The sequence below is a fragment of the Sceloporus undulatus genome, chromosome 4, assembly GCF_019175285.1.
Source record: "Sceloporus undulatus isolate JIND9_A2432 ecotype Alabama chromosome 4, SceUnd_v1.1, whole genome shotgun sequence".
Lineage (NCBI taxonomy): Eukaryota > Metazoa > Chordata > Lepidosauria > Squamata > Phrynosomatidae > Sceloporus > Sceloporus undulatus.
This window is the reverse complement of record NC_056525.1, coordinates 161,882,787-161,901,897: the sequence shown is the minus strand read 5'-3', so window position 1 is coordinate 161,901,897 and position 19,111 is coordinate 161,882,787. Positions and strand designations below refer to the sequence as shown.

The 19,111-nt window shown below is 40.5% G+C and overlaps 1 protein-coding gene across 1 annotated transcript in view; it reads right to left on the bottom strand.

The window, feature by feature from the left end:
- LOC121929338 (cadherin-6) overlaps positions 1 to 19,111 on the bottom strand; it is a 197,764-nt gene that overhangs the window by 178,148 nt on the left and 505 nt on the right. The gene's annotated exons all lie outside the window — the stretch shown is intronic.

Below are 19,111 nucleotides of genomic sequence, written 5' to 3'. Positions count from 1 at the left end.
CGCTCATCTGGGAATAAACTTCATCGAGCTAAAATATTTTTTTTAACTTCTGAGAACAGGATTATTTGATAAAAGGCACAGCCCCTAAGAACCTCTTGCATACTTGAGACTCCTGATGCACACAAGGAAAATATACAGGAGAGGCAGAAATAACACATTTTGCTAATCTGAAGCAAAACAGCAAGTGGGGGGAGGCAATACCCAAGCTAAGGGTCACCACACCAAAAATGAGTTGAATTGTATTGCATCACACGCACACCTACTCCTGCTCCTGACTCTGACACTAAAGGCACAATAGCAACAAATAAGACACACTGGCTGCTCTTTCATGACACTACAGTCTTCTGCTTGATGCAGCCTCCTCATTTTTCTTAATGGTAGGACTAGCACCAAAGAATGGGGAACTGCTGGGAGAACAGAGCACAGCCCCTGACAAGAAGCCCCTGAGTAGCCCGTGTGCCTTCTTTTAATACCACCCTAGTAATCTCAGAAGGAATACAGTACTCCATTCCAGAGATATAAAAGTCATTTTGGGTCCTTCTCTGTTCTAAAGAGTCTGGTGTACCATAACAGACTGGGCTCCCAGCTATGCTTGTTTCCCGATATCCTTTCCAAAGCAGTGGTTCCTGACAGGGGTGTACATTAAGTGCTCCACATTCATGGGCTGAAACTCTGGGGAGGCAGTTTGCAAAATAATCTCACAGTATAGAAATTCCTCCATGCAATCTACAGCCTGCTAGCTGCTTTTGCTCCCTAGGTGGCACCACAGATTAAGCAGCCCATTTCTGTTCTGACCAACAGGAGATGTTCTAAGCAGCCCTGGTGCAGGTAGTTAGCAAAATGCCATGGGGGTGGTGATGAGAAAAGAAAGCCTGCAATACTGTAGACACTGCAAGGAGCTGCAGCCAGACTGTGTGCATTAAATCTGACTGCTCTCAAGCCATTCTGTTAAATTTAAATGCGAACCGCAACATATCCAGTTTTCCCAAATTGTCAGCGATGAATGGGCTGTCAGGATTAGTAATGCCAGTTGTGCATTAAGTGCCTTTGGTGAAAGTTCGTCACAATAGATCATCAGGAAACCAGGGTGAAAGTTGTTCTTCTACATGCTTGTAACAACAATCACCACACAGACAGTGACCTCAACATAACCAGCCTGATGAAATTACAACCAGTAGCTGGGGAGGGGAGAAACACTGATATCTTTGAAGGGAATGCAATAAGGAGAAGCTTAGAATATATTTAACCAGACAGACAATGCTGGCTCCAGCTTTCCATCCCTATATGGGAGCCGTATGGAAGAGGTAAGCAGATGGTGGTCTTTGTTACATTTAAATTTGGTCTCAGTTGCCCTGGGACTGCAGAGGTGAAGGGAAGCACCCGCTTGCCTCATCTGTTGGCTAAAAGCCCACAAGACACTGCACTTCACATCCCCTGGGAAGAGTAACATGGTAAAGGGGGAAGACCAGCACCAGCCAGACAAGGAGCAGCTGTACTGAGCTTGATTTCCTATTCCTTGCCAGAAAGAAAACTTCACTCAATTGCACAGTTCCCCCAGAATTGAAAAACTAAAATGAACACATATGTATGTTTGTGTGTGTGTGCATATGGGCAGGGGTTTGTTGTTGTGTGCCTTTTAAGTCATTTCTGACTCACGGAGACTGTAAGGTTTTCACAGGGTTTTCTTGGCAAGATTTGTGGATTTGCTTTTGTCTTCCTCTGAGGCTATGACTTGCCCAAGGTCACTCAGACGTTGCTATGGCCGAGGTATTCAAACCCTGTTCTCCAGAATTGTAGTCCAGTGCCTAAACCGCTACACCACACTGACATATTATTAGAAACTCCTGTAAGCCACCTTAAGCATCATTCAACTGAAAGACAGGATGGAAGTATTCTAAATAAATTATTCAAGTGTATCTGATTACAGCCGTTACCCTTGCCTTTCCTTTTTCTTGTTGTCTAAGAAAAAGGCTGTGAGTAGGGTCTTCATTCTCTCTCTCTCTCTCTCTCTCTCTCTCTCTCTCTCTCTTACTGTCTTCTGTAATATATAACACACCCAAGACCCTAGTTGAGGCTGGTGGAACACAAAGTCCAGGAAGATGAAAGTGACCAGCTGGGCAACTGCATGAGGGAGCACAGCCCTATGCCCAATCCTGGCACAGCCAATCAGTGACTGATTTGGGTCCGGGATACAGCTGTGCCCAGGTGCCATCCAGCAACTGGTGCACAGCCTAGAAAAACAAGTTCATAAGGTAGTTCTGGACACCTCTTTATGCAGTATTGGAAAAAGTAGTTATGCTAGTGTACAGATACAAGATGATTCTGGTCAGTGTGTGTAACAGCACTATCACACCACCATCACCATCATCATCACCATCATCATCACCATCATCGTCATCATCATCATCATCATCATCAGTTATTAATGTTTACGTGAAACCAAACCCACACTGAGTGTGGTTTTCAGTAGTTTGCTCACTCCTGTCTGTCTGTGGTGGTGGACAGTGGTGTCACTTGGCTATGTGGGGGTGCACACTGCATTGGATGACAATCTGGTGACACCCAGTTGGGCCCTCTTCCAACTTCAAGGCAAGAGGGGTGTACATGCGCTCTTGCTGGCTGCTCTGGTCCTGGGCATCCTATCAGAGAGAAAGCTTGGATCAGAAGAGCCTGATGACATCACTGGCGTTGGGTGAAAACTGTTCCTTTGGCATGTTACTTTTTTCCATGGGGAAAAAAGAGCAGTAGCTGAATAACCATCTTGAAAAAGATCTCTTCATAGTTACTATTGGGGCATTTCCATTGGCATAGATAAATGACAAGCTTCCCACCACCACTTCCCACCATTCCATGTACATTCCATGAGAACAACCAATAAAACCATCCTTTCTTACTGGTAATGGCACAGTGTTCTCCATTACAAGATAAGGAAGCAGATACAATTATTGTGTGTAGGCCAGGTCACAAAGTACACATAGCTTTACTCTCCAACAGTTCCCCAGCAGGGAAATTTTTTTTGAATTTGTGGCTCAGGCTGTGGCTGAGCCCCAGCATCTCAAATACTTTTGCAAATTAAGCACTAGAGAAAAGAAAGCTGTTTGCAATGCCAAGTATTAGAGGAAAACCACATAACACAGCTGAAAATGAATTCCTTTGGCAGAGGAAAGGCGAGAATGCCATGCCTTTTTAAGCTAGAAGAACAGCTTAAAAGTTATATTTCAAGAACCTGGCTGTAGTTATCTACAAACTTCTGCAAGCCTCATTGTAGTTTGACCCTATACCATAGGCATAGTTATTTTTTTATGAATTTTTAAATGATGTATTAATTTAGACCAGATTGACATAGCATTTATCTCAGCTCAGTTCATGTTCTGAAGCTGACACCTTTAAAATGCTTCCAATTTCATGGGCAGTACTGCATTTCAGAATTCAGTAGAGGGCACATGGAAAGAAGTTTAAGGGGATGGAGAAAATATTTTTTCAGAAAGATGTAGACATCTTCTTGACTTTACAGATTCTACATAGGCCTCTTTGGGGAACAAAATGTTAACTAAGGTGCACAAGAATGACAGTGCTGCCAATGTATCACAGCTTCAACTGTTCCCACCCTTTGTTGCTTCATGTTAAAACCAGCTCAGAATCTGTACAGTATTATTTAAATTTATTATTTTATTTTATTTTATTTACAGTGGACCCTCCACATTTGCAGGGGTTAGGGGCACATTACCCCTGTGAAAGTGGGAAAAGCACAAATAAAAAACCCACAATTTTTAACCTCTCCAGGAATCTCTAGGTCCTTCAGCACAACTCTATGGTCAGTATTCAGCAGAAACTGACCAAAGAATTGTGCTGGAGGGCCTACAATTGCATAGAGGTGTTTTCTCTAGGAATCTCTAGGCACCCTTTATGGTCAACTTCTGATAGAGATGTACTGGAGGACCTAGGGATTCCTAGAGAGAATATATTAGGCAAATCCATGAATAATCAAATCTGCAAATGTCAAAGCCACAAATGTAGAAGGCCAACTGTATTTATTTTATACACTGCCTTTCTCCCAGAGTGGGACCCAAGGCACCTCACAGATAAAGACCAACAAGAACAAAAAGGCACATAAGAAATCACAGCCATATTTCTATTCTTCTCTTTCTTCATCAACAATAAAAGCTAAATGAAAATCAATGTGGTATAGTAATTAAGCATGGGATTTGGGAGATCCATGATCAAGTATCCATTTAGCCACATCCACTCATTGGGTTACCTTGAGCTAACCACTCACTCTCAGCTAACCTAACACACTGCACTGTTGTGAATATGATAAAGTAGAGAGAAGGAGAGATATGTAATAATGGCCTTGAACACACAGGACAAAATGCAACTGTGATGACAACAACAACAAGGTGGTTGATGGTCATGATGTGCCTTTTGTTAAACTTCCCAGTAAGTATTTTTTTAATACTAGAAACACATTGAAAATAAATTATTTCAAAACAAAGCAACAGCCTCAGAGATAATTGGCTGGCATCCTGTTTAGAAATTATCATGCTGTAAGCCTTACTTAGAACACTGTAATTATTCCAATTCACATTTGCATTTGTTGCATGATTACAACTATAGGTCTCACCAAAATTCTACTTTTGACACTTCACAGCCACCTAAGACAGCCATTTCTGAAGGGGATGGAAAACAGAGTGGTGAGTAATATAATGCATCCATTCTTCTCCCAGGCATGCAATGCATTGAGACAGACAGCTCTGACTAGATCCTGACAGGAGCCAACAGCGGTATCTGAACCTGCCTGTCCCGCTGAAAGAGGAATGGATACCTCACTATTCACCACCCCAGTCTCTAGCTCCTCAGAAATAGCTATATTTGGGGAGGGGCTGTGAGGCTCCAAAAATGGGATTATGGTGGATGACATCAGCCGATGTCATCATTACATCTCCCAATGTAGGATCTTGGCCAACTGCAAATGTGTATGGCATTTTGAAATCCATTTGGCACCTACTGACAGTTCTGCCCCTTATTGTTCCACCTTGGTAACACCACTGAACCTATCGTCCAATACTACATGTGGTCATTCAGGAAGGTGCATGTTCTGACTTCAGACATAATTTGCCCTGTGACAAAGGTCAGGAATGTCCTTTTCTTTAGATACAGTCCCCTGAACATCCAGAGCCAGTGGCTATGCTGGCTGTGGATATTCTGGAAGGTGTCCTCCAAACAGCAACTTTTCAAAGCGGTGCTGTTCATAGATAAGTGCAGAGGACTGAAACTTCATCCTTAATACAATTCACTCTTCCTTTATGAAAGCTCCTAAGAAACAGTATTTCTCACCAATACATTTCTTCCCGGGAAGAGCTGTTCTTTAAATTAGTATTTCCCAACACCCAATTAACATCCACTGCCTTTCTGTTTGCCTGTCCTTTCTCTAGTAAACAGCTTCCATTAACAGGTTCTTTCTCCTCCTCCTCCTCCTCCCCTTATTCTTCCTGAAAACTTTCTAATGTTAGCTGAATAGGATTATCATGCCCCATCTCCACTTGCTTTGCTTAAACTTCTTTACAAAGGGGGCTGCCTGCTGTCAGTAAGGCCAATTCACATTCCTGCTGCCTATAAACCATGATCTACAGCCCAGTAGTTTCTTCTGTCCAGATTAATTGGGAGTATTATACAAAAGTGTTATTTCTTCACTGGGGCTTCTTCTTAGACACTGTTGGCAACCAGAGCAAGATGCACTTTGCAAGAGAGCTGAGCTGTGGCATTAAAACAGATCTCCCATGCAAGTTAATTGCAATCAGCTAAGATTTGCAAGAGCTCAACTAGGATTAGAAATGATAAACAGCAGAAATTGTTTTTCTTGTTTCAGCATTTAACTAAACATTCAAGCACCTCAAGCTTTTTCACTACTGGTTTGTGCATGTTGCAAATATTACAAAAAGTGCTAGGTTTGAGATGAATGGGTGCAGGCGTCTTCTGAACGAGCAAACTTTACAGTTTGGGGTGCCTTTTTTCTTTTTTTACATATGAATTGCTCCCAGTACATTTTTGGGAAGCAAGCGTTTTGAAAATATCATACAGCAGAGGTGTCCTTCACTATGAAACTTGCAAAATAGTGGGATAGGCACAAGAAAGGTTCTTCTCCTTGCCTCTTGATCTACGTGTTTTGCTAATTTCCGTAAAAATGGCATGTAATAGAACCATGCTAAATTTGCAGTGAAGAAGAAACCTAGGTAAATTTTTAGAAGGACAGACACAGGGCTTATACAGCTAAGATTAATGAAAATCAGTTTAGGCCTTTCAATTTCCCCCCCTGCTGAATTGCTATTAAAAACAGAAAATGTAATAGGACAGCACATTGACAGAAGAAAAAAGTGACCCAGCATTTTTCAAGCAAGCAGGGCTGCATCCTTTAAGTCTACCCTGTATTCCCCCCAGTCATACCTATTAACACAGTGGGATAAAGAGTAGTGTCTCCCCTGCAGATCTTAGAACTTGGGTGGGTTCATATGGCAAAATACTGTCCTTCAAATAGCTTGAGCCTGAGCCATATAGAGCTTTGTTGGGCAAAACCGGTACTTTAAATTTTGCCTGGAAGCAGACTGGTAGCCAGTGGAACTGTTGCCATATTCCATCTCTCTGCAGAGTTAACTAGCAAAGAGCACTGAACAGCACTAGAAATATGCCTTCAACACACGTGTCACAAAACACTGGGATGGAGCCCAGATAAAACCACATATTGTCACTGAAAATAGTCCTGTCGCTCAAAACCTATACTCTGTCTTTTCCTCTTCCCCCCATGGTGTTTATATGATGAACTTGGGGAGTAATGTATTAAATTTTCGCAAACCATGCATAGGTCTGTGTGTTCTTCCAAAACTGAACTAACAAAGCTTTGGGAGGGTACAAATTCAGCCTGCTTTGGGCAAAATCTACTTCAATTCAAAAAAATCTCCCAAATCTCTCCAGATTATCCTAATTTGGTTTGGGATTCAGGTGAATCCATATCACACCCCAAGTGTACAGTATCACATTTCATTTTCAGCTTGAATCGGAAGTAGCAAGTTTAGTGACAGTAGTGTGGAGTATAACTTCTAATGGTCTGAATCTTTAAATGTATACTCAAAAGTAAGTATAATTGCTTTCAGTGGGACTTACTTCCTAGTAAGACTGCTTAGAATTGCACTTTCAAGTAAGTATGCTTTTGGACAAAGCTGCCCATTGCATTCTTTATCCCCTCAAATATGGTCCTGAGAATCAGCAGGAAAGATTTCTTGATCCTTTCGAAGATTAAAGCAAGAACAGAATTTACTTCTCTGTTTGAGACTTGTGCTCTTTGTTACAAGGCTGACCGTCTTTGGCTCTCAGATGACATCATCTGTATCAGATTGTGGTTTGTGAAAACATAACCATCACCCAAGTTAGTTTTAATGCCAGATGGATTTCTAGCCAAGGCTGTGATAAGAATTGTCAGCTGCCCCTCACCATCTCTCTGTATTGTCAAAGGAGTCTTGAATCATAAAAATTCCATTTTCAGTTTATGCCTTGAATTCCTCTTTATTCATGGGATAATCATGGGATAATTGCAATATCGTGCAACATCATGTGATAACCCTTGCATTATTGAACGATATTGACAGGAGCATCCCGTTATGCTCACATCTTTTTTGCCCATGTGATAAAGTCCTGTGTCATTTACTGCTCAGCCTCAGACAGCAAAATGTTTTGGGACAGCCCTGATGAGAAACTGCCTACGGTTTCAGATTCTCTCAACTGACAGTAAAAGTGCAGAAGCAGCTGAGTAGTTAATTTTTTCTCTTTCACACAATAGGATAAGTAACATCATGGGGTTGTATCCCATGGTGGATTTGCCTTAACAAAGGATGGGTGAACCTGTGGTCTTTCATATTGATTGGCTATAATCCCCCTTACCCTTTACCTTAAAGACATGGGAGTGTCAGCATATCTGATAGTCTTCATAAGGACTCTATATTCAGAACAAGAGGCCACTGTCAGAACAGAACACGGAGAAACAGAATGGTTTCCAATTGGAAAAGGAGTCAGATAAGGCTGCATTTTATCACCCTACTTGTTCAACTTACATGCAGAACATATTGTAAGAAAGCAGGCTTGGACACAGAAGAAGGAGGAGTGATAATAGGAGGAAAGAATATCAACAATTTAAGATATGCAGATGACACCATAATACTAGCAGAAAACCTCAAAGACCTGGAACAACTACTAAGAAAGATCAAGAAAGAAAGTGCAAATGCAGGCCTATTGCTCTACATAAAGAAAACAAAAAGAATGACCACCAAGAACCTACACAAGTTTGGATTAGACAATGAAGAAATAGAAATAGTAAAAGAATTCTCGTACCTGGGACAATAATGCTAGGAAAGGTAGAGGGAAGTAGAAAGAGAGGAAGGCTGCATGTGAGATGGATGGGCTCTATTAAAGAGATCACAAGTATGAGTTTGCAGGAGTTGAGCAGAGCAGTGGAGGACAGACGGAGATGTCTCATCAGCATTGTTGCCATGGGTCAAAATTGACTTGAGGGTTAACAACAACAATAAACCCATGACCACTCAGCATGTGCAGCTAATGGGGATTGTTCCTTACTCTTGCCCTAGTACAATGCACATCCATATGTCAGAAGATCCCAATATTCACTACTCTGTCCTATCTACCATTGGCCTCCACAACACATCCCATGCTGTTCCCAATGGTTCTCCAGTAGTAAGAATAACTTTAAGAGGGTGAAGCAACTTAAGTGGTTTTCGAGAAATCATCAAAAGACAGGTGGAATGGCTTTCCACTAAGGTGAGGCACCACCAGTTATAACCCATCTTCTTCCTATTAAAATGTAGAATTTTAATTCCTTTCATAATTTACAGTCTTTCTAGTTTAGCTCCAAAGTCTGTCAGAACAATTCGAAAAGATGGGGAATCACTACCTGTTGTCTCTCAGGCAACTGTAAATGTTGCAAGAAGATAAAGGAATCTGTTTAGCAGAAACAAATGTCAGGAATCCAAGAGTAGTACCTCTTTCATAATTAGTTTTCTTCACACAATTTTTGTCCAAGGGGAACCATAGTCCCTTTGCATGTATATGCAGCGAGGGAACAATTGGAAGAGATACAGTATATGTTTTATATTGCAAATTAAATCTAATAGTCACATTCTGGCTGTAATTAAATATTTCTGCATAATGCACATATATATTCTGGCAAGGCAGCCTAATTAATCCATAAAATGCTTCTTCACATTGCCAAAGCAAAGGCATTATTAAATGGATTGTTTTGAAACATAGCAAGGTTGGCATGATTCTGAGCTTGCACAGATGGAAAATGTATATACTATGAGCGTTTTTGGGAATGGGGACTTTGTGTGGAACACAACAAATGGAATACTGCTATTGTCCTGAATCTCTGCCCACACTCCCAATGTTTAGGGGATATCAATAGTATGCTGGCTCAATAATATACGTTATCAATAGCATGCTTTGTTCAGCCTGTGTGGTGTAGTGGTTTGAGAGCTGAACTAGGACTCTGGAGACCAGGGTTCAAATCCCTGCTTGGACATGGAAATGCACCGAGTGAGCTTTGGCAAGTCACACTCTCTCAGCTTCAGATAAAGTCAAAGGCAACCCCCCCTCTGAAAAAATCTGGTCAAGAAAACCCTGTGATAGGTTTGCCTTAGGGCCACCATAAGTCAGAAACAACTTGAAGGCACACAAACACAACAATGCCTTGTTACTATACTGTGGTGTTAACTCTAAATTCCTTTAGGAGCCATGTGGAACACAAAAGGTTTAGTTATTAAGGAATAAATAAATAGACTGTCATTGTAAGAAAGGTTTTCTTATTCCCCCTGATCATTATCATCTCTGGTGAAAATTCATCCATTAAGCATGAAGTTCCACACCTCAATTTTTAAGTAGCAGAGGGGTCAGATTGGACAATATATTTAGCACATATTTAGAAATGATGTTTCAAGAAGTGAAAGATGTGTGTTTGTACCTTTCTTCACCTGCATATTTCACATTTAGCATATTTTGTTTTGTTTTGTGAGTGGCAACTGGAAGGTAAATACAGGTGTAATCTGCAAGTCTGGTTGCTAATGTTCACATCTCTGAGGAAATTCCTTTGCTGGAAGAAAATCACATTAATTGGAAGGAATATGCATCTTTTGTAATATTTAGTTTGACCCTGAGTCTTCCCAAGCTTTCCTGGAGAACTTTTAGAATATAGGCAGGGAAATTTCTTCCCTCTAGATATTTTGCATTTCAGTTCCCAACAGTCCTACCCAGTATGGCCAATAGTAAGGGGCTTGCGTGTATGTGCCTCCAAGCCATCTGTTGACTTATGGTGACCCCATGGATTTCATAGGGTTTTCTTAGGCAAGGAATATTCAGAGGTGGTTCTGCCAGTTCCTTTCTCTGAAATATAGTCAACAGCACCTGGTATTCATTGACAGTCCCCAATCCAAGAAGTAACCAGAGCTAACCCTGCTTAGCTTCCAATATCAGTCAGGATCTGGTTCCAGAGAAATTTAAAAAAAACACTGAATAGAATTCCTCTAGGTTCAGAAATGCTCAGTGAGCAAGAGCCTCTAACGCTTTTAGATGCACTATTGGTTTACTTCCCCATGGTTTCAACTTTGCAAGTTTAAGAAAACATGTGGGGAAATAGGGAAGAAACAGGAAGATGGTAGCATCAAGGAAGAAGACTGGTAAAAGCCACCAACTAATCTAATTGGTTATTTTCTGCCAGGCCTATGTGGTGCTTCCACTGCTGATAAGAACTCTGAGCACTGTGGGTATTTTATTATTCCTTGTGAATCCATCAAAGGATTCTGATTAAAACAGGCACTGATGAAAAGAAGGAGGGAAGGGAGAATTCTTCCTTCTCTCTCTGTGTGTGTGTGTGTGCACGCGCGCGTGTATATGATGGACGAGAGATGAACTACAAGAATTTCAGATGAGTTTTGGAATGTCAGCAATAGTTTCTGCTTCTTATAACTTCCACCCAATTCCACCTTTTTTCCAAATGTATCATCTTCTGAGTGGTTGGGGAATTACACTGTCAACAAGTAGGGATGGAGACATAAAAGGGTAACCAGGCAGAATCTTAACAGGCATGCATTCCAGCTAGTAATGATACAGGGATTTCCAAAGTGAGAAATCCATACTCTAAATTTGTCATTTCCAATATTCTTTGCAATTACCAAGTACAACACTCCACAGAACCTGTGGAGAAACAAAAATGACAACAAACTGAATGTGCGCACATGGACCATCATAGCTCTATTCCATCATTCATCTATTCTACATAAAACCTGACAAACATCTGTCTCCATCTATTCTTGTAATAGCTCACTGAAAATGGAGAGAGGCCCAGACACAACATTATACAAGTGTATCTTTAAGTTTCTTCCTAGAGGTGGTCTCTATCGCTTGCTATATTTCATAGAAGGGAATGGGGAACACAATTTTGGCAAAGGATACACTAGATATTGGTCAAAAGATGGTGCCTTGGGACAAGGCTGCTTGTTGTTGTTGTGTTCCTTCAAGTCGTTTGTGACTTATGATAACCCTAAGGTGAACCCATAATGAGTTTTTCTTGGTAAGTTTCTTCAGAGAGAGTTTGTCATTGATTCTCTGAGGCTGAAAGTGTGTGACATGCCCAAAGTCACCTAGTGGCTTTCCAAGGCCGAGCCAAGATTCAAGATTCCTGGTCTTCAGAATTGTAGTTCAACACTCAAATCACTATACCATGTTGGCTCCTAAAAGGCTGCTAGGGAAGGCTGAACAGGAAAGAAAAAACAGTCATTGAGATGTGAAGTCGAAGGCTTTCATGGCTGGTATCCATAGTTTTTTTGTGTGTTTTTCAGGCTATGTGGCCATGTTCTAGAAGAGTTTATTCCTGACGTTTCACCAGCATCTGTGGCTGGCATCTTGAGAGAATATTTCTCTGAGGTTGCCAGCCATAGATGCTGGCGAAACGTCAGGAATGAACTCTTATAGAAGATGGCCACATAGCCTGAAAAAACCCAAAAAAACTATAGTCACTGAAATGTATGACTTGTTTTATAGTCGACTGATTCATTCCTCTGTGTGCCTAAGAAAACCAGAAGATGGATAAAGAATTTTTTTTTAAAAAAAATTATTTAGAGAAAATGCATGCCTGCAAAGAGAAAGCTTCTGAGAAGCAGAAAAATCAGTGGTCTATAGTGTGTGTGTGTGTGTGTGTGTGTGTGTGTGTGTGTGTGTGTGTGTGCCTTCAAGTCACCTTTCAACTTATGGTGAGCCCCCATGGATTTTATAGGGTTTTCTTTGGCAAGGAATACTCAAAGGTAGTTTTGCCAGTTCAGTAAATGTACATAAAAATGCATACATCCCCGTTATAAAAGGCCAGCTGCACTAAACTATTTGTCACAAAGAAGTAATGCTGTCTAAAATAAACTACCCTTCTATTTTACACCTTTTCTGGTTTTCCAAAGACAACAGAAGAGACTAGCAGTTCATTCAACAATTTGACAACACTTTTAACTGTCATGGTTCCATCTTGTCGAAACCTGGGGTATGTAGTATGATGAGGTATTCAGCCTGGTCTGTCAGATAGCTCTGGTGCCCCACCAAACTACAAATCCCAGGATTTGGAAAGATAAAGTCATGGTGGTTAAAGTGATGTCAACATGCTTTATTTCTGCTATGTGGATAAAAAAGAGCAGACTACTGGACAAAGGAGCTTGTATGTGACTCAGTATGATGATGATGATGATCATCATCATCATCATCATCATCATTTGGCTTTAAGAAACATGTGGCATCTAGACTATAGGGGAAACATCTCATCCCACCCTATCCCATGTGGTCCACGAGCTTTACATGCTTGAAGATATGCCAGTATAAATTAGAGGGAGGCTGCCTAAGTCATGATTACACCATGTTTCCAAAGAAATTTACAGAGTTAGTCTTAAGAGGGTTTCATTACATCTGATATATGAAAGCTCAAACATGGGGGGGGGGGGGGAAGAGAAAAAGAGAATCAATATATTGTGTCATTTGTAGGATTGCCACCTATTCCCAACCTATATAAAACTCATATTTCAAGTAGAGATTGTATGAACATGAATTTGATCAAACATATTTATGAAAATGATATCAACACTTTTATCAGTGCTGCTTTTAGTACCAAAAACATGGGCATGTTCCAGGCAAATTTCAACATTTTTTAAAAACTGCCAATGATTTCAATATAAGAGATCCCCTCTATGTGTTTAATTCTCCCTTTAAAATCCACAAGATTTAATGATCCCAACAAATCCGAGTGAACTGGATTACATCCTGGAAGCAGCAGTAAACAATAGCTAATATTATTATTGCTCTTTGTTTTTTAAAAAAACACCAACATAGAACAAAACAGGACTGCTGTATTAGTAAATTAATCAATTTTCATAATCAATTCTTTAAAAAACTTTCATTGGACTTAAAAGTCATTGTGAATAATAATAATAATAATAATAACAATAATAACAGTTGTTTTAGTTGCATGACATATAAACATCACAAAATACAGGAATCATCTCATGCAAGGAGACATGCCTCTTCTAAGAAAGGAACTACAAAAACACAAGAGTCCATTGGTTTACTTCATTTTTAAAAAAATCTTACAAACTTTTTTTAAAAAATATTAACATTATTCATAGACAAATGTAAATTATTTGACTAAAAAATTATTTAGATTTATCAGCGGTGATTTCTTTATTCAGATGACATCTCTAGAAAGAAAAGGAAATGTCCCGCACCTATTAAAAAGGCAAGCTGTTTTACAGAAATGCAGTGTCCTCAATCATATTGATGTCTGAAAACTTAAATTGCTGTGTGGGAACATAATTTCTGAATGACTGAAATTGCTCCATAGAAAAATAAGGAGCTGCACAATAATGATTCAGCAGTAGTGACTTGTCTTCCAACTCCACATTCAATGGCTAAAATGATGTGGCTATCTGGCAGTGCAGTTGTAACAATACACATCCTTTTGATGTCCTACTTGTTTTACCCCACGAATGCAATATGGAGCCAAGGGTCCTTAATTTTTCCAGTTTAAAAAGTATCACTGGTATCTTTCAAGGGTTTGGAATTATGGAATATTTCCATGATGTCAAGGGGGTGGTGATGCTACGGAATGATAAAATCAAGAACCTTTGGCAAACTTCATTCCTAAGTTGCATTCCATAGAAGGCTATGTGAATTTGCCATTGTCTGTAACAAGACACTGTGCCTAAGAAGTGGGTGGAACTGATGCACTAAGTATGGAGATTTATAAACTTCCAGTATGATCTGAGTTGTTCATCTATGCAGAGAATATTTACTATACATTCTTCCGCCCCCTTCCCCTCCTCTTTTCACAAAAAAGGGCCCTGACAAATAAAACAGATTTAAAATTGGCTTGTGAGGAGTACTGAAGTCACAGGTGAACAGTGATTTGCCAGAAACATGAGGACTAGGAACAAGACACAATCCAGCTTCTTACATCTCATTGGTTTTCTCATTGAACACAACAGGACTTAAATTTTCTAAACTTTGTCTCAACAGTACTATCCCTGACTAACTCTCTTTATATAAAAATAAAATATTTGAGTGTCTTATATTCACAGTTTCCCAAAGGATGTTTAGACCTCACAAAAAACTGTCCTATGCAAATAAGCACGACTTTGCAGGATCTGATCACATAACAATCTCTCTGTTGGGTTGGGAAAGGGGAGCTTTCTAATGCTTTTGTGTGTGTGGGGGGGGGGAATAATTTTTCCAAGGTCACACAAGAGGTCTGTGTCAAAGAGCAAAAGACTGAGACCTGTGTTGAACACCAAATTAGCAGCCCAACCATTAGAGCCTTTACAGTAACAGGAGGAATTAAGTAAATAAATGATGATTTGCTTTACATCCAAAGCTTTCTTCTTTTTCTTTTGTAAAATATGACTTCCAAGGGATACCGTAACATTTCCCATCACTTCATTCAAATGACTGGACAGTTTCATTATTAAAATAGAAAAATTAAGCAAGGGGCTTAAAAAGCCATTGATAATCTGCTGCTATATCATTTAGCAAGCAAATGTGATACAGCATATGCATATACAGTATACATATACATATACATACATACATACATACATATAAAAAGTGCACATTCCAGACTTAAGTCTCTGTCAGAACTCATTGTTCTGCTTTCCTACACTGGATGGACCCCACTTCATTCAGAGAGAAATGTCAAGGCAGAAATCAATAATTCAAGGGAACATGCATCCATCAGACTTCCTTCCCTCACCACACAAATCTTTCATAATTGAGGGCTAATATTTATAAAGTGCAAGTCAATCCTTACACTGGAGCCATCACTAAAGACTAATGTGTTAACATATAGACTACTTCATTTCACGGGCTGGATATGTATCCATCTCCGTATATCTACTGAGATTGACAATGGGAAATCTGCTTTATTTTCTTATAATTTCAGTGGTGAAGAAGAAATCCTTTTGAGGGATGAACATAAATCAAACAAATGAACTCACTTGTTTCAATAAATTCGGCAAAACATAACTGTATTCTGGACTTACACTTTCTTGAGGTGTGTCCACAGGGTGTTTACCTCTTATATTATGCATACATTTCATGGTAGAAGAATTGCAACCATGAAACATGAAGAAGACCCATAACTTGGACTGATGTCACAGATCTTTAATAGCAACTTGATGTACTTATATGCATGTGCCTTCGAGTTACCTGTCAACTTCCAAAGACCCTATGTATTTAATAGAGTTTTCTCCACTCTTGAAATAAACTGGAAAGTGATAGATCAGTGTTTGGGATGAGACTAAACCACTCACATATCATGGCACTAGTCTGGCAGTGATATTAACATGACGCTTTACATTGATGAAACTTTTTGGTTTTCTTAATTGGTTTCCTTAGATCCCCCAACAACTCTATCCTCCTATTAGCTTAAACACTGGAAGATGGCATTAAAGTCAAACCAGAATTCAATGTCAGAAAGTCAATAAAACTGATAACTTCAAGGAGAAAGACAGATTGCATGCACAATTCTGACAAAGAGGAGGATCTCAATGTTTCATTTAACGGCAGTGCAAGCTCTTCATTAATAAGAGCATATCACCATTTTTGTGATATCTGTTGGAATACAAAGCAAAGTTAGGTCCTTGTCTTATGTACTGGACTCTGCTACCAACCCAGGATGGAGATGCTGAAGCCCAACATTTGGAGGGTGCCATGATGGGAATGCTGATCTAAGTCCACCAGTGGGGGGAAAAAACTGAAGGAAGCCTCCACTCATAAAAACAACAACGCATGAGGAGAAATTCATGTCTCAAGAGAAGGATATACCCTTCTGTGAACTATTCATCTCATTCAAGAAATAGGAGCCATGCACAAACCTCATTCAGGGATCATGAATCTAGAGAGCAGAACTTGCCTCTTCAAAAGTTTCATCAAGTTTTGAAAAGTAGATGACTAATATTCAGCAGACAGACAGACAAAAGGACTGCCTCCCTATATCAGTTCCACTCTATATGAAGTGTTGGTGTCAAAGGCTGTAAAATGTTAACCATCCTTTTCAACTGAGGATAAGGGGAATTTAACAACAGGTCACTGCCTGCATGGAGGATCCAATAAAGGGGCAAGAAGGTAAGTGTGGAGACATGGATATTTCTAATAGAGAACTCTCTCTCTCTCTCTCTCTCTCTCTCTCTCTCTCTCTCTGTGTGTGTGTGTGTGTGTGTGTGTGTGTGTGTGAATGATAGGTTATATTTGTAATCTCTGATGACTAGCCTTGAGATATGTGATAGCAGAAAACTGGTGCGAAAAAAACAACCTACTGTAAGAAGGAACTAGAAAATCCCTGGAGGGGACACCAGCTTTCAAGAGCTTCAAATGGCTGCAGAGGATAACTGCAGGGAGCCACCATCAGACTAAATCATTTCCACTTGCTTTTAAGATATACAGCATGCCCACCACCACTGCCGCCTCTGATGGTTATTACTGAGAAACCAGTTACTTTGGATCAGAAACCTCTTGAAATTTGGGACCGAGTACTCTGTGGAACTGAAAGACAGCAAAGCATACAGGCGCTAGAACAGTCCAAATAACATCGTAGAGAAGTGATTCCATCCTGCACTTGTTTATTATCCCATTTTGATCTGCTTTAAAAGAGCCTGTTTAATTGGGTCCTCCTCCCACTGTGCCGGCCTGATGGAAATCTGTGTTTCTATGTCTCAGGGGTGAAGGCATCTGTTTGATCTCATCCCACCAGACTCATCCACAGACCCCTTCCCTTGTCTCACTGAAAGTTATTGCCTCCCTCACCTCCCCTTCCATCCCAAAGAAACATGCAAGGATGCCTTCCATCATGAAAGAAGGGCTGTTAATCTGATTTGTAGAACAATTTAAAGTTCCACACAAATCCTTTCTGGGAGAAACCAGGCATCTCATGAAACAAGCCTTTGTCTTGACTGGAGAAAGAATATGCATAGATGGCTGGCGAAGCCAGAGATGGGCATTCCAAGCCAGAGATTCTTTCCCTGAGCACATTTGTCCAAGATGGTGTTATGTGAAAGAGAAGAGAGCCATGGCACAGTGGATCCTCTTAACTTAGGAGTCTCCCCCCATATAGTCCTGCATCAGCATTTCCCCCCTTCTCTCGCATAAGTTTGTGCACATTTGTGCTGAGAAACCAAAGACAGGGGCTCTTCCCACAAGTTTGAAAAGAGTAAGTCAGAGCTGTTCCATAAGCATCTCATGAGCACATTTCATCAATGGAATTATTAACTGAATACGATAAATGAAACATTCATAGAGTGCTCTCTGTTAAGTGTGCTCTGTCCCTGAACAAACTGCAACTGCCTCTTTTTGCTCAAGTCTTTTGCTCAACAAGCCAATTAATTACTTAAAGCATGGCGGCTAAAGAGCCCATCTTCCCTCCAGATTTGGTAAGAAGGAAACTTTAAGTCATGGGTATCATCGAGGGGCAATTTCCCAGTCGCTTTCTGGCTAAAGGGACCAGATGTGCTGCAGGGCTGAGTGTCATTTTAGCCATTCAATTTCTCGATCCCTGAATGTCACCAGGAGTTCCCTTGGACTGAACACATCCAGTTCAGCACTTCCAACGGAGGGCATTAAACTCTCCATAAAATATGGATTTTATTGCAGCACTGTCAAGACCTCCTTCCACAACTGCTGACCTCTGCTCCCTTTTGCATATCTTTAGGTTCCAAGCTTTGCATTAAAAATGAGGCGTCTCCCCATCTGTCTCTATCCGTCCATCAAACTATTTATAGAGGTAGAGATAGGGATGTGAAAAACGTGAGCATGCAATATAGATATACACATATATTTTCCCCTTCAATTGCTACAGCCTTGTTTCTGTAACTGTGCACCTTCAGCATCCCATTTAGTCACTTACTGAATGAATACATCTGTATCCCATTTATTCACCATCCACCCTACACCTTGCAAAGGGCTTTCACTTGCACATGTTTTTGGGGTATCTTCTGTGATTCCTTCTGCTCTCCCTGATTTCTTTTTGCTCACCCTGATTTCAACTATGCACCTTGGCTTGGCCACCTTTTTCCCTTCCCTTGGAGGTCCTCCTCTCCAGCCAGATCCACATCAGCTCTCAAGGAAAGCCTTTAAAGGCGCACATACTTGCACTTGTGTGCGGTCCTCCTCCAGTAAGGTGCGTATGTGTGCATGAAACAGCAGCATTCAGGAAAAGATGCCTCCCTTTCCCTTGACTTTGCTTAAAAGGCCAGCCCAAGATGCTCCTGCTGACATCAACTGGCAGCCTCCAGTTGGCATCCCATCCATGCGCAAAAGAGGGGGAAAGAAAAGGAAAAGTGGAGGATGGGGAGATTAAAACAAAACAAAACACCCATAGCATCCATCCCTAACCTAAAGGAGAGCATAGGCACCCATGTGCTGCCTATAAGGCCCTCTATAGTAATGCACCTGCCAACTTTGTGTGTGTGTGAGAGAGAGAGTGAGCGAGAGTGTGTGGAAATAATAGCTAGCATTTATAGCTGAGCAAAGAAGAAGAAAG